This window comes from Sturnira hondurensis, unplaced genomic scaffold (genome assembly GCF_014824575.4).
Source record: "Sturnira hondurensis isolate 20B ecotype Veracruz unplaced genomic scaffold, ASM1482457v3 Scaffold0022752, whole genome shotgun sequence".
In the NCBI taxonomy this organism is placed as follows: Eukaryota; Metazoa; Chordata; class Mammalia; order Chiroptera; family Phyllostomidae; genus Sturnira; species Sturnira hondurensis.
The window spans coordinates 338,328-353,363 of NW_028095383.1; the positions used below are offsets into that span (position 1 = coordinate 338,328).

General features: G+C 46.5%; 1 pseudogene; it reads left to right on the forward strand.

The window, feature by feature from the left end:
- Window positions 1–2,134: 2,134 nt before the first annotated feature.
- Window positions 2,135–12,721, forward strand: LOC118979983 (60S ribosomal protein L13a-like; annotated as a pseudogene).
- Window positions 12,722–15,036: the final 2,315 nt, after the last annotated feature.

Here is a 15,036-nt window from a genome sequence, read left to right on the forward strand (position 1 = left end):
AAAGAGCTTGGAGTTTCCACGTTCTCCCTGGAGTCTCATTCTCCCCGAAACCCTGGGTGCTCACCAACCAGAAGCTCTCAGAACCCTGTGTTTTGGGGGGTTTGCAGAGGTTTCATTAGTTGTCATAGATTAAATAATTGGCCACTGGTGATTGATTGTATCTCTGGTGCCTCTTCCCATCCTCTAGGTTGGGGGTGGGACTGTGACCCCTGCCCCCAGAATCACATGGTTGGCTCTCCTGGCAACAAGCCACCATCCTTAGGTGAAGTCCAAGCATCACTTTATAACAAAATAAAAGACACCTTGATCACTTCTCCTCTTACATAAAGCAGTACCTCTCCTGTGTTCCGTGCGTACTGGTTCCTGGAACAGGACATTGTCCTGACCTGGTTGAGCCTGTTGGGCATCTTCCTGTACCTGGGACTAGTCATGTACCAGTACCCTGTCCACCCTGCCCTGTTCTATGTGGTTATTTGACACCTATGAAGTGATGTGGAGGATAGCCACTTCACTTTGCAGCACCCAACATGTGCTTGTAAGCTTCACTTAATAAACCCTTTTTAATCGCCAGACTAGAGTGGCAGTTTCATTGTTGGGTCTTTACCTGCTATGGAGGCAGATTTTCCTTGGGTCTGCCTGTACTGACAGGACTCCTGTGAGCAAGGCTGCGATGGGCATTTGCACTCCACTCTTTGCAGGAACATATGTTTTCATTTCTCCTGATAAACACCCAAGAGTGGAATTGCGGGGCCATTGGATAGGTGTATGTTAACTTTATGAGAAACATCCAAAAACTTCCCCCCAAAAGTTGCACCATCATTTTCTCCTATTTTTTACAGCGTCAATGAGGGGGTCAAGAGCTGGATGAGTAAAGAAGCTGTTAGAGGTAACAAGTCAGTGTCAGTGGGCCATATCTGGTCCTTACAGATTAGTAATCAAAAGACATTATCCAAAATTCTGGACCTCCCCCCTGGTTGGAGCCGAGTAATCGCTGTCCCCTTCAGCTGGGACGTGTGCTCTCCAGCCGACTGCAGCCCTGCCTGGCCGGCCTCGTTCATCTACACGCTTCCTGTGTGGACACTGTGGTCCTGAAACTTGACTGCTGTCCCTTAGGTACAACTCGAGGGCATAGGGCTAGGCCCCAGGCTGGTGAAACCATGCACATCGTGGGGCATTCCTCTGGAGGCAGATCACAGCATCAGGCCAGCTGTTTCCTGGCCACCTGTCCCCCTTTGGTCCATCTTCAGGTCCCATTCCCCTCCCAGGACCAGGCAGGCCCCCATTCGTGCTGTTGTCAATTTAAGTGCCAGGTCTTTTTTCAGCCAGGCTACTCTCTGCTAGTGGACATACTTCTAAGCCACCCTTTCCCCACCCTCCACTGCTCCTGTAGAACTCTGAGTTCAAATTCTGGTTCTGCCAGTTACTGGCTTGGTGATCTCGGGTGAGTTTTCTCATCAGTAAAAGGGAGATAATAATGGGGCTTGTCTTAGAGGGTGATTGGAAAGACCAAGTGAGCAGAGACACAGGAAACATTAGAACAGAAACTGTGTATATTCAGTCACTGTTCCTGAATTTCTCTGTCCCAGGGGCCGCAGCTCCAGGCTCAGGCAGGCCCCGGGGAGCAGCGGAGTGCAGTAGGTCAGGTCTGTGGCCACGTCTCGGCTTCAGCTGGCAGCCATCTTGTGGCTGTGTGGGCCCAGTACGGACTCATCTTAGATTATTCCACCCAAGTGGGAAATCCAGAGCCTTGTTTAAAGTCTCTTGTTCTGCAAATGCTTGAAAGTCTTGAATACTCTGAATGTCCAATGAAAGCCTTCCTCCGTCCTAGCCTGTCCCGATGTCGGGGCCACACCTGGGCCCCTGGCTCTGGCTTGGTCCCTCCTGACAGCTGCTCAGGACTCCAGACGCCTGTCTCTGCTCAGGCTTGTTGTGGAGAGCACACAGAAAAGGGGCTGAACAAAGAGAGGTCACTGTGACTGCTGTGGGGGCAGTTGGGCCACACTGAAGTGCTCGCCTGGGACTTTCCTCTGTCCCCTGCCTGCCCCCCGCCCCCCAGCATCTGTCCTCCCCCTTCGTCCAGCTGTCCCAAGCCTGCCTATCCCAGGATGGAGGCGGACCAGTAGAAGAGTGGATGATGAAGCTGAGTAGTGCCCTCCACCTCTCCGGCCCTGGCCCCTCATCAGGTAAAGGCCCCAGGGAGGCTAAGGGTAGAGCCCGGGGCTTGCCACCTTCCCACAGGGGCAGGTTTGAGTTCCAGTTCGAGGGTTTGAGCTGGGCCCATCCTCTCCTCTGTCCCGGGAAAGATCATTCTCAGTTTTTCTAATCTCAGGCTGGAATTTGGAGTTTGACCTGCAAGAAGATTCTCTCGACAAGCAGCAGGCAGTGCAGGAGGGAGGGCCACCGCTGTCCTCCTCAGCTCTGGCTGCAAGGGAGAGGATCCCAGGTTTCCCCTTTCTCACTGCCTCTTTGCCTCCTGCTGCAGAAGCTACCGACAGGTGCCGGAGTAGGTGGGCCCTGCATCCATAGAAAGGTAAGACACCCCCCTCCAATGCCCATTTTGCAAACTGGACGAGCTGGGCTGGGATCAGACACAGAGCTTTCAGGAAAACCTGCAGCTGAGAGCCACGGGGCGGGGGGAGGGGGGCTGTCGGTGTAGCTCCTCTCCTCGGGGAAGTCTATCAACAACAGGCAGAAAGAGTGCATTTGGAGGGGTGGGCACAGCCAGTGTCAGCAGGTATGGGTCTCACTTTTCCCACTTGCCTTGTCACTGGCCATTCGTTGAGCCTCAGGTTCCTTACCTGTTAAAAAACGGTGAACTTCAGCCCAGCTCAGTTCACAGGTGCGGAAAACCCGAAGAGAAAAGGCAGGTGAGAACATCTATATAACAATAAAACGCTATTGTTACAGGGGTGCAGCTGCTATCAACCACAAGCAAAAGGAGTCTCCACTGGTACATGCTGGGTACATGTGCAGGGTGACTTGTCCTGGACCTGTTCTAACTGGCACAGTTACCCTGTGAGGGCACAGCCCCCTGACTCACAGACAGAACCTAAAGGCCATTAAGAAACTGGCCCAAGGTTGCACAGAGTGGCAAAGCTGAGGCGCAACTCCCATAGCTGAACTTACCTACAATACCTATGCCCAATGGCTTCTGCTGGGTGGTTCCGGGCAGTAGCTGGGAGAGGATCCCTCCACCAAAATGCGTCCTAGGGATGTATCTTGGGGGAGTGGGGTGCTAGACATGCCAGGGTACATGGCCACAGCTCTGAAGAGTCCTCAGTTGCCTGTTTCACAAATGTTTGCTGAGTTCCTGCGGTTACAGAACAAAATTCAACTGAGTCCATTTTTAGATCTAATTGGCTTCATTAATTAATTCATAAATTGGGAAGCATCCCATCAGGGCACTAGAAGGGTGCTTTGACAGGTTGTACAAAACGGGAGGTTTATATAGCAGAAAGAGGGTAGGGTTAAGAAGTTAAAAGGTAGACCATTTCAGGCAGGGACCATGTCCCTCAGGGAGGGGAAAGCCAGCAGTCAAATCAGGCAGATGAATTCACTAGTGCTAACCAGGAAATTCCAGACTGATTGTATTAAAATCCCACTCCTGGGAGAGGCTGAAACTGCAAGCAGGCTCACTGTGGTTTTGCTTTGGTGATGTGGCTGAGCAAAAGTGACTCCATTTGAGCTTGTTTTTTCCCTTTTTAACGCTGCTTTGGAGACACAGTGTAAGTCATCGCTTACCATGCAGTTAGAACAGGCACTAATGAGAGAGTCATACAAGTGAAGTGTCATGCTTGATTCCATGTCGATGAGAAGTCATGTTTGAGGACAAATCATTTAAGGACAAAATTTAGGTTGAGGTTAACAGAAGGCTCTTTGGGGAGTTAACAGAAGGGTGACATCTGAAGGATGAGCAGGAGTTCATCAAGCCAAGAGTGTAGGAGACAGCATTTCAGGCAGAGGGAACAGAAAGGCAAAGACCCTGAGGTATGAAATAGTGCTCAAGCGATAAAAAGAAGGCCCATGTGAGATGGGCAGGGCCACTATAGAGCAGGCACAAAAGTGCTGCAAGAAAGAAAATAATCTAATCTGATGTATGTTCAAGTATCTTTCTGGCTTCCTTGTGAGGGGTGAATTAGAAGGAAGCAAGAGTAGCCCTGGCTGGTGTAGCTCAGTGAATTGAGTGCCAGCTTGTAAACCAAAAGAACCAAAAGGAAGCAAGAGTAGTGTCAGGACAAGGGGTTCCCACTCTAAGTGGCTTGGATGAAAGTGAGAGAAATCAAGATGAGGGATAGTAGATGGATTCAAGCTATATTTTGGAAGCAGAATAAGATGAAATTAGAGGTCAATAGAGTCTGGGAGATGAGAAAGAAGCATTCTAAAGTCTCTGATGGTATGTTTGTGAACAATGGCATCCTTGGTGCTTTAGCATAATGGCTGGTACAGAGTAGATGCTCGTAGGCCATCTAATGAGTGAATGAATGAGTGAATGAATGAATGAATGACTTAAGGATGACTCCTGGTTTTCTTGTGAGAAAGAAGCTGGGTGAGTGAAGTCGCCATTTAGTGAGATGGGAGGACTAGCAGCTGCTGACCATCACAGTCTCCAATTTGAACTATTTAAGTTTGCGATGCCAACTGGGCATCCACTAAGGTGGACAGACAGGGCTGGGGCTCACTAGGTGCTCTCATGACTCGTTCCCTCCGGGGATCATGAGACGAGGTCAACAGTGGAGAGACCAGGAGAGTGGAGAAGAACACCCACGAGTCCCCTGCACTCACATGTGATACTATATGTGAACTGTTTAGGGAGAGCTGCCCTGCCACGCCTGTAGTATCTTTCCTAAATGCTAGAGCTGTGGCTTTTCCTAACAAGCTGGGGGTGGTGCTCTCTTCTTCAACCCAAAGTTCCTGGAAGCTGTCCACTTAGCCTTTTTCTAAAGCCCTGTCACTGATGAACCCTGTAGTGTAACTGGTCAAACTGGCCAGAGGTGGAACTTCAGTCCCTCCCCTCTGCAGTTCTAGGCCCTGACAACCCACTCTGCCTTACAAAATAGACCCACTCCCTCTGTTTGGGCTGCCTCCACACCAGCCCTGCTGCATACCCCAAAACTGAGCCAATCAAAAGCTAGGTAGTTACCTCCACTGGAGGTGCCATAGGAGAATGGCTGGAAAGGGTGTGAGTGGCTGGGGTCCGGGAAAGTAGCCTTTGTTATCAGCCCATAATTTTCCCTGCCAAGTGTTCATGTGCAGACCAGTGGTTATGAGCTCAAGGGGTACGCCTGGGGGGCACCCTGGATGAGTTATTTATTAGTAGTGTGACCTTGAGCCCAGGACCCAGCTTTGTTTTCCACAACAGTTCAATGGGGTTGATCAGAGTTGACCTCTCAGGGGTGCTGTGTGCTTCAGATGAGACACACACACATAGGTGGCCAGGGTCTTCCTGATCACAATGTCCATGTTTTTTTTTAAACGATTTTATAAAGACAGGGACAAGCCAAGTATTCTGGACCTAATCACTGTATGTAATGAATGCACTTAATGCTTTTAATCAACCTGTGACATAGATCGGATTATTGTACCCATGTTACACATGAGAAAAAACAGAGTCTCAGAGAGGTTATTGGTCCAAAGATCACAGAGCTAATAAGAGGCAGAGGTGGGATTTAACCAGGCAATGTCTTTCTAACAGCTGAACACTTTGTCGTGACACAGCTAATTCCAGGAGAGTATTTTGCCTGCAATTGAAATCTGTAATTTGATGATCACTGTCATCTTCACCCAGCACAGGACCTTCCTCTGGATTCTCAGTCTGTCTCTCCCTCCCTCTCCCATTCTCTGTCCCTGCTAATGTATTTGATGTTTGGCAGCTATGCTTCATCCTAGCCAAATAATTTATAGTTTTCTGTCTTTGAAATATTGAATAGACACAGGTAGTTTTATGCTATAAGTCTTGTTTGTTTTTACTTTCATCATCAAAAGTTTCAGATGCATGAAAGTTATAAAAAATAATGTACACCCCACCAGTGCATGCACACACAGGAGTGAATGCTCCCCAACCCCGCCTGTCCATTCAGTCCCCAGTCTTTTCCTCAGCTAGACTGTGGAAAATTTCCACATCTGCAATGCAGATTATATAACCGGCCAAAAGGAAGAGGGCAAATGGCCATTTCTGTGGCCCAGCTCCCTTTTGTTCTTTGGCCCATGGGTGACTGCAAGTGCAGGGTGTTCTTGCAAACAAAGCCGTTGTTACGAGGCCCGCTTTGGCTGACTCTGGTTAACGCTGCCCTGCCATTCAGGGAGAACCCCTCACAGGAGGTGAAGCAGGAGCCCACCCCTGGCGTGGCCCTCCTGGGACAGTTCAAGGGGCAAAGTGTACTAGGGTTATTCTATCGAGTGGGTCTGGATACACAGGGTACTGAATGAGGCCAGATCCACCTTGCTCACCTCTTTGTCCTCCTTGCCTAGCACAGAGCCTGGCACACAGCTGGTGCCTAATAAATGTTCACAGTAAAGAAACAGAGAAAGGAAGCAAGAGACCAAAGTCAAGGAGAGAAAGGAGAGAAGGGCAGGAGGAAGGGACAAAAGGAAGACAGAGCTGCCAGTATTGTATAATACAATGAGCTTCTGCTTGGAACCTGGGTTTAAATCCCACATTGGGCACTTTCTGTGCCTGAGAAGCAAGTGGCACAGCCATGAGCCCAGTTCACTTCCACCTCTTTGTACCTTGTTTCCCACCTGTAGGATGGAAGTGTAACATGTTTACCTCGCCGGCTGGTGAGGATAAAACCACAAATATAGTCAACTCCATGACTGGCACTTGGGTAAAGGTGCTCATGGATTTGCTGAAGAAAGGGCACCTAAGGGCCCCCCTGTGAGTTTGCAACTGAGGCAGCAGCACTTGGGTTCTGTGGTCTCTCTGGTCTGTGCTCCTAATCCCATGATGTAGATGCAGCCAGGCCCTCCTGGCCCTGGCAGGGCCCCATCTCCTGGGGTGCAGGAAGAGCTTCCAGTGGTACCAGCCTGCCCAGAGTGGTGATGAATGACTTGTTTGTTTACACTCCTCTCAGTGCCAGGCAGGCTAGGGCCTGAAAGGGGCAGCTGATGGAGGGGCTGGGGACAGGGGAGGGCTGGCTCACCAGTCAGCCCGCTGACCCTCCTCCCTCCTTTCTCCCCTTTAGACCTGTTGGGTTGTAGAACAATCTATCTCAGTCCCCAATCAATAGAACAATCTATCCTCAGTCCCTGCTTCCTGAGCCTCTTGTCCTCATCGTTGAAAGCAGCAGGTTGAAATGTTTGAAAATTCGGGCTCTAAGTCAGACAGATCTGGCACTTGTCAGCCACAGACACAATTTTCTTGCTTACAAAGTGAAATAAGAATGCAACCTACCTAACAGGGGCTTTACCCTTGAGACGACCTTGAAAGACCATCTAGACTCCCACCCTGAGTCTCCAGATGTCTTTTCTGGTTAGACCTTCCACTCCCTCACAAGAAATCTAGGGAGATTCAGCTCCCACACTCCCTTCCCACTTTCTCCCTTCAAGGTCTTGGGTTCAATCCAAGCTCAGGTGATCTGGGTTGGAATTTGAGCTTCTGCTCTGTACTCCTGCCAGAGAGCCAGATAAGTGTCCGAGCTGGCTTTGCCCAACACTTCTCTTCCCTCCTTCTCCCTCCCTTCCTTTTATCAATGCTGTGGATCAAGGCTTACTTGGGTCTTTGCCTCCATGGAGAGGACCACCAGGTCCAGGTCTGAGAAGCTGTGGGCATCCTCCCAACAGAACAAGAGTGAGGCCCAGCCCCAAGGAGATAAGTTCAAAGTGTCAATGTTCTGACACTTGGAATGGTCATGGCATTGAGCACTTCCCTAAGGTGTCTTTTCTAATTGACTATCCAGCCTCTTGCAGGCCTCTGGGTTCTCAACCTGGGGAACACTGATGGTTGTCAGTGCCATTGGCATCTAGTGGGTAGAGACCAGGATGCTGCTAAACACCCTACACGGCAGCCCTGTATAACAAAGAATTACCAGATCCCAGATGTTAATAGTGTGGGAGATGAGGAACTCTACTTCAAGAACAAGAAAAATCTTACACAGAAAACTAGGCCTTCAGTCTTTGGGCAGTTCTGATGGGAAGCAGGAAATAGTTTCCCCATGCTCCCTCCACTCACTTACTCTGTCAGTTAGTCACCTGTCATAATTAAATATCCTTCCTACCTACCTTCTGGCTTCTAGTCAAGCCTCCCACCACCTAGTCACACCACTTCCTTGTCCAAAATCCTTCAGTGCTGCCTCCTGAACTTAGAGCAGGTATGAAATAGTGTGTTGCTTCTCCCCCCACAGAGATATTTTAAAAATTTATGGGACACTTAGTTGTCACAGTGACTTGGGAATACTACTGGCATATATTGTGTAGATGCCAGAGAAGCTAGACACCCTGAAATACACAGAACTGCCCCATGAACAAAGACCTTCTGATGTACCACCAACCATTCATGTGGAGTGAAAACACACCTAGAACTATCTGAAGCCAGGACCTAGCTCTAGTTTACATAATACACAATATGTTGGGGTATTTTTAATGTAAATATGTGCATGCTTTATGCTCTCACATTGTCTCAAATGTTTTTCAGAGGGATTTGTCTTAAACTAAGAGCCTGGTGTTCATGCAATAGCTTGGTTCCTTATAACACTTAAAATTACAGAGCACTTTTACACATTACACATCTGTTGTATATATGAGTCTCTCTTCTGGTGTTTGTAGATTCACTCTTTATTCTGCACTTCTGGAGTATAAAGGCTCCTGCATTTCTTATTCCTCTTAAATGCATAACTCCTTCAGTGCCATTGAAAGCATCTGGCTGCACCTTTGAGTCTTTCAATGGAATCAGACAGTTTCACATTGCATCCTAATCACTTTATCATAAATGACTTTCCTTTTATTTCTCAGAAAATGTTTCTCAGAATTCTATGAGCCATTCTAGAAAATTAATTAAATCCAAGGAGAATGGTGAGTGTCATTAAAACCTCAAATCTATAGCCAGTCAATCAGAAGCACAGGTGGACAACCTGGACTTGCAAATGGAATCTGAATGCATGTGTATGTTGGAGAGGGTGGGGACAATCTTATAGGTTTGAACCTTTAACCTGATGAATCGGATGCTTTCTCTGGGTAGATAGTGTCACAATTGAGTTGAATTCTTGGACATCTTCCTGGTGCCTGAGAACTGTGTGCTGGTGTAGGTGTTGGGGACCACTCTGTGGTATTGGAGACTGTAGCCCCGCCCAATCAAGGCCTTCAGAGAGGCCTGTAAATCTCGACCAGAACACCAGGAATACAGGAGGCAGTCATGACCCAATACCAGCACTGAGGGTTCCCATGGGAGTCAGGCCTGAAGAATACATTGCATCCTTTGAAGTTTGCTTTGCTTTGTATAGCTCTGTTGATATAAACTAGATGTTTAAGTTCAAAGCATAAGGAGTGAACTCCTTATCTCATGAACCACACCTTAATGACCATCTGGTGTCAGTGAGTCTAACAGATCCTGACCTGAGGCAGATCTCTGTGTTTCTTCCATTGTTATCTATAGATAATACCTGTGTTCTATCACTGTAGCTTATTTGACCTTGAAGAGCTATGCATGTATGCTGTGTTCCCTTGCACATACTGATCTCAATAAAAGCCATTTCGGAGAAGGGTTCTCTCTAATTCTCCATTAGAGGGAATCACCACCACCTTTCCTGCCAGACAGATAGTGTCTGGGAGGATTCAGTTCATTCATGACAGGGGGAACTCCATGGGACAGGGTTCCCCTCATGTAGGGGAAAAACTCCCCTAACATTTGGACCTCAGAACCTTTCTTAAGGGGTATTACATAGTACTTGTTATAAAAATGGGGGATGATATCTGATAGGATGGGAACCACTGACATCAAAGGGCTGGTATAATTGCTTTCATGTCTGATCAGCCTCACCGCTCATCTCCCCCTTTCCAATCTCAATACTCAGACAAGAATCTGGTGTTTTTTTAAACAAGCCATGCTTATTCACACCTCACTGTCTGCAGGTGCTGTTGTCTTATCCTGGAATGCTCCCCAATCCCCACCTATTCACACAGGACCACCTAGTCACCCATCAAAATTCGGTTTAGATGCTGCTGTTTGAGTTCCTTCATGTAAAATTAGGTGGTCTTTGCCTCACTCCACCTTGTAGAAAATAATAATAACAATTACAATAGTAGTAGTAGTAGTACTAGTGCCACAATTTATTGAGAGCAGCTGTGGAAGGCATGGTGCTCAATACTTCACAGGCAAGTGTAGTTCACAGCAATCTATAAACTATCAACTCTTATTGTTCCATTTTTCATATGGGAAAGCTAAATGTTAGAGAAAGTAAGAAATCAGTCCAAGTTATCAGGATTGGTCAGTGGTGGAGATGGCTGTGTGGCTCCTAAGCTGGACTCCTTGACATATAAATCCCTATGCATCTCCATTAGTATAGTGGCGACCATACTAATCATCACACGATATGGTAATTATCTGCAAGCGGGTTTGTTTTATTACTGAGCTGCACAACATGGAGGGCAGGGACTGAATCTTTTTGTTACATAGATAGTAGCTAATTATTAATAAGGAAGGACACAAAAGGAATTGGACATTATTGAGCATAATCAACCTGGGAACATAAGCCTGTTTACTTCACTAGGAAGCTAGCTATAGCTTCACACACTCCAGGGGATCATAGCACTGCCCTATGAAGGATTAACACTCCTCTTTTCCCCCATCCAGTACTGCATTGTTGGGGCAAACAGCGGGAAGTAAGCACATGCACAGTAGAAGTCAGAATGGTGCAGGGGAGGTGCTTGACTATAAAGGCTTGTCAGCCTAACCTGGAAGAGGGCTAATGGGTAGACCCATCAGAAGCCTACCAAAGCCCTGGCTCATGTGGCTCAGTTGGTTGGAGTGCCATCCCATACACCAAAAAGCTGCAGGTTTAATTCCTGGTCAGGGCACATGCCTGCACTGTGAGTTCCATTCTTGGTCAGGGAGTCTATGAAAAGAAACCAATTAATGTTTTGGTTTTTTCCCTCTATCTCTCTCTAAAAGTAATCCTGAAAAAAATATCCTCAGGTGAGAATAAAATTTTTTTTTCTTCTTTAAAGCCCTGGCTGGTGTAGCTCAGTGGATTAAGCACGGGCCTGTGAACCAGAGTATCGCGGTTCGATTCCCAATCAGGGCACAGGCCTGGGTTGCAGGCCAGTTCCCAGAAGGGGACTCATGAGAGGCAACCATACATTGATATTTCTCTCCCTCTCTCCTTCCCTTCCCCTCTAAAGATAAATAAATAAATAAATCTTTAAAAAATTTTTTTCTTCTTTAAAGAAGCCCACAAAAGCTGGGGAGTTGATTGGTTATTTTGAAAAAGCTCCTGGTTCTTCTCAAGATAATAGAATCCCAGGAGAACAAAGAAGCTCATTCTCTCTCTCTCTCTCTCTCCCCTGAGAACCCACACTTGCCCCTTGTGCTTGTGCATTCTTTCTCTATAACCATGTGGCCCAGGCTAACTACAAACTGTAGGCTCCAAGCAGGAGCCTGGGTACCACAACACAGCAGTGGGTTGCAGCCAGAAACACAAGCTAAGCTACTGTGGATGGGAACTGAGACCACTAAACAGACACCTGTGGGCTCCAAAATACGATGCTCTTACACAGAACCTCTGGATACTCACCTTTGTTCTTGCCTTGCTGAGGACATGCTTGGACTTTTTCCACCCTGGGATGGTTGGAGATGAGATAAAGGAGCAGTCTTCTACCTGAATAAACCTTGCCATATTACAATCTCCCATGCATGAGTCTGTGGAATGCTTTTCTCATGATCCAGTGAAAGAACCCCACTTCCACCAGCAATATTTCCATTCCTAGAACCCTGAAGTCTGACACTCTGAGTTGAATTACATCTTAACACAGGAATAAAATACTATGTGTGATTCAGTTCCTAAATCACACATAGTAAAAAATCACCCTTGGAAAGTTTACTAGTTTCTAATTGCTGCTGTAACAAATTACCACTTAGTGGCTTAAAACAGCATAAGTTTCTTTCCAAGACAGCTGCCAAAAGTGGCAGAGGGATGGGGCCTGGTGTTCCATGGCAGAGGCCATCTCCTGGGCCACTGGTGGCTGTTGTAGCCAAGTGGATACTACTGGGTCAGAAGGTGATGGTCATGCTCTGTGAGGTCATCCAGATATTTCTGGCAATATCTACAGACACAAGTTGAAGCATCTGGTCATCCTCTGCAAGTGGATGAATATCAACCTATCTTTTGGACCCTACTTCTTCCAGGACTCCAGCAGCATCTTTTGCCAATAGAAGGCAGCATGTACCCCACAAGACCAAGCAAAGCCAGGCCACCTCCAACCACCTCAAAGTGTTCGATGGGATACTGCCACCCTATGTCAAAAAAAAAAGTGAACAGTGGTTCCTGTGGCCATCAATGTTGGATGTCTCTAAAGCCTACACAGAAGTTTGCCTCTCTAGGGTGCCTAGCCCATGAGGTTGGCTGAAAGTACCAGGCACTCACAGCCACTCTGGAGAAGAGGAAGGAAAGGCCAATATCCATCACTGGGAGAAAAAACAGCTCATGAGGTTATGGAAATGGGCTGAAAAGACATGGAGAACAAAATGGACAGATACACAGAGGCCCTCAAGATGCCTGGATTTCCGTTCTGAGCCCTATAAAACCAACTGTTAATTCTTCCTGCTTGGCCTGTCCTGTCCTTCTTCTATCACTCCTTAGGAAGTGGGGACCTCTGGATGCGGTTGTTCTGGGGTCCCAGGCACCCTCAGCCTTAGAACCAACCTTAGTCACTGCTATTTGAGAAAGGCATTTGTAAAAGTTTAAGTGGCTCTAAGAGCTATATAGCATAGTTTCCTGTGACCTATTCATTCATAAGAGTTTTAGGAAATTAACAGTTGGAACAGCTAGTTCCATTTCAGTATTTACAAATAAGCTAGAAAACTCAAGCTTAAACTTCCCACATGGTCAGATACTATACTCTGCAGCTGTTAGGATGCAAGCCAGCTCTTGGGGGCAGGATGAGCCTAGTGTTGTACAAGGAATTTACAGATACTGAGACTGGGATGGACAGCTTGGGGTCACAGACACTGCCCTGTGTCTTGCTTGGACCTTGTGATTAGAAACAAATAAATTATTTTAAAGAAAACAACAACACAAGTTTATTACCTTACAATTTGGAAGGTCATGCATTTTCAATGAGTCTTAGAGGGCTAACATCCAGGTAACAGCAGGTCTGGATCTCTTCTGCATGTTTTAGTAATTTACTTTTTCTAGCTTTTGGAAGCCACCTGCATTTCTGGGCTCATGGCTCTGTTATTCTATCTATAAAGCCAGCAACATTGGGCCAAATCTTCCTCACCCTGTCACCTCTGATTTCCTTGTACAATTTTAAGGGCCCTTATATTGGATTAGTCCCACTCAGATGATTAGATTACTCTCCTTATTTTAAGAAGAGCTGATTAGCAACCTGAAGTAAATCTGCATTTTTTAGAGATTTTATTTATTTATTTTTAGAGAGGAAGGAAAGGAGAGAGGGAGAGAAATATCAATGTATGGTTGCCTCTCATGCGCCCCCTGCGGGGAACTGGCCAGCAACCCAGGCATGTGCCCTGACTGGGAATTGAACTGTGAGTGTCTGGTTCACAGGCCTGTGCTCAATCCACTGAGCTACACCAGCCAGGGTTCAATCTGCAAATTTAATTGTCCTTTTCCATGTAACTGAACTTATTCACAGGTTCTGGAGTTTAGAATATGAAGCACCTTTGGGAGGACATAATCCTGCCTACCACAGGAATCCCTTAAATGACCAATCGAAGTGTAGTTTACTGAGAAAAAGCTTAGAACGGTGGCTCAAAACATGAATTCTGGAGCAATACTATTTGCCTTCAACATTCAGCTCTATTACCTTGGGCAAGTTACATAACTTATATGTGCCTCAATTTTTCCATCTGTAAAATAGTGCTAACAACAGTGCCCGCTTTGCAAGTTTTTGAACACTTAGCATGAAGCCTGGTGTGTAGTAGGTGTTACATAGGCACTTATTAAATATGTGCAAATTAGTGAAACTATCTGTGCTGTTTAAATTGTTTATTCTTTATGTTTTGCCGAGTGAGTGAATTGGTAAAAATTAATCATGGTTTTGATAAAACTTCAGATATTTGCTGAATGAATGAGCCAGTGGCTGGGTGGATGAATCTGCCCTCAGATACGTCTCCACCGCCCCTTCCCCCCATGTGTGTTGTCTTGGTTGGATGTTCCAAGGAGGCAGCCACAGAGAGAGTGAGAAGAGTGTTGCTCGCTTCTGGCATCTGACCCGCATTTGACCTTCCACAGGATTGAGAGTTCGCTCAGCACCATGGAGAGCTCCCACAGCAACCCTCACCCCACACAGTCGGATCCCCTGGAGCCCTTTCCCCAGAAGAGGCTGGAGGCAGGTGACATCGCAATGCTAGTTCTGTACTTCCTCTTTGTCCTGGCCGTTGGACTATGGGTAAGCCAGGCTAGGGGGAGGTAGAGAGGGGAAGAAACTAGCTTAAGGTCATACAATAATCAGAACTTTAATTTTTTTTAATGCATCAAAGTTTGATTCTGTCAGGTATTGGATTAGGCACTTTTACTTACATTATTTCACACAACACGCATAGCCGTTATGAAGAAGGTACTATTACTATGCCCATTTTATAGATATAAAAGCTGCTGCTCAAAGAATTTCCGTTTCTTATTTTGTTAGCAAGTTGGAAGAGCTGGGGTCAGAACTCAAAACTTTTTCACTTTGAAGCCTATGCTCTTTTTTAAAGGGAGTTTTTTAAAAAGTCACATGGTTCAAAAATAAAAAACAACATAAAATGAGATGCAAAGTCTCATAGCTCCCCTTTCCTCTACAGGTAACCACTGTTATTAATTTTTTAGTAAATTAGCATATTCTTTTATCGTTTCTTTATGAAAATTCAAACTAATATTATTGTGC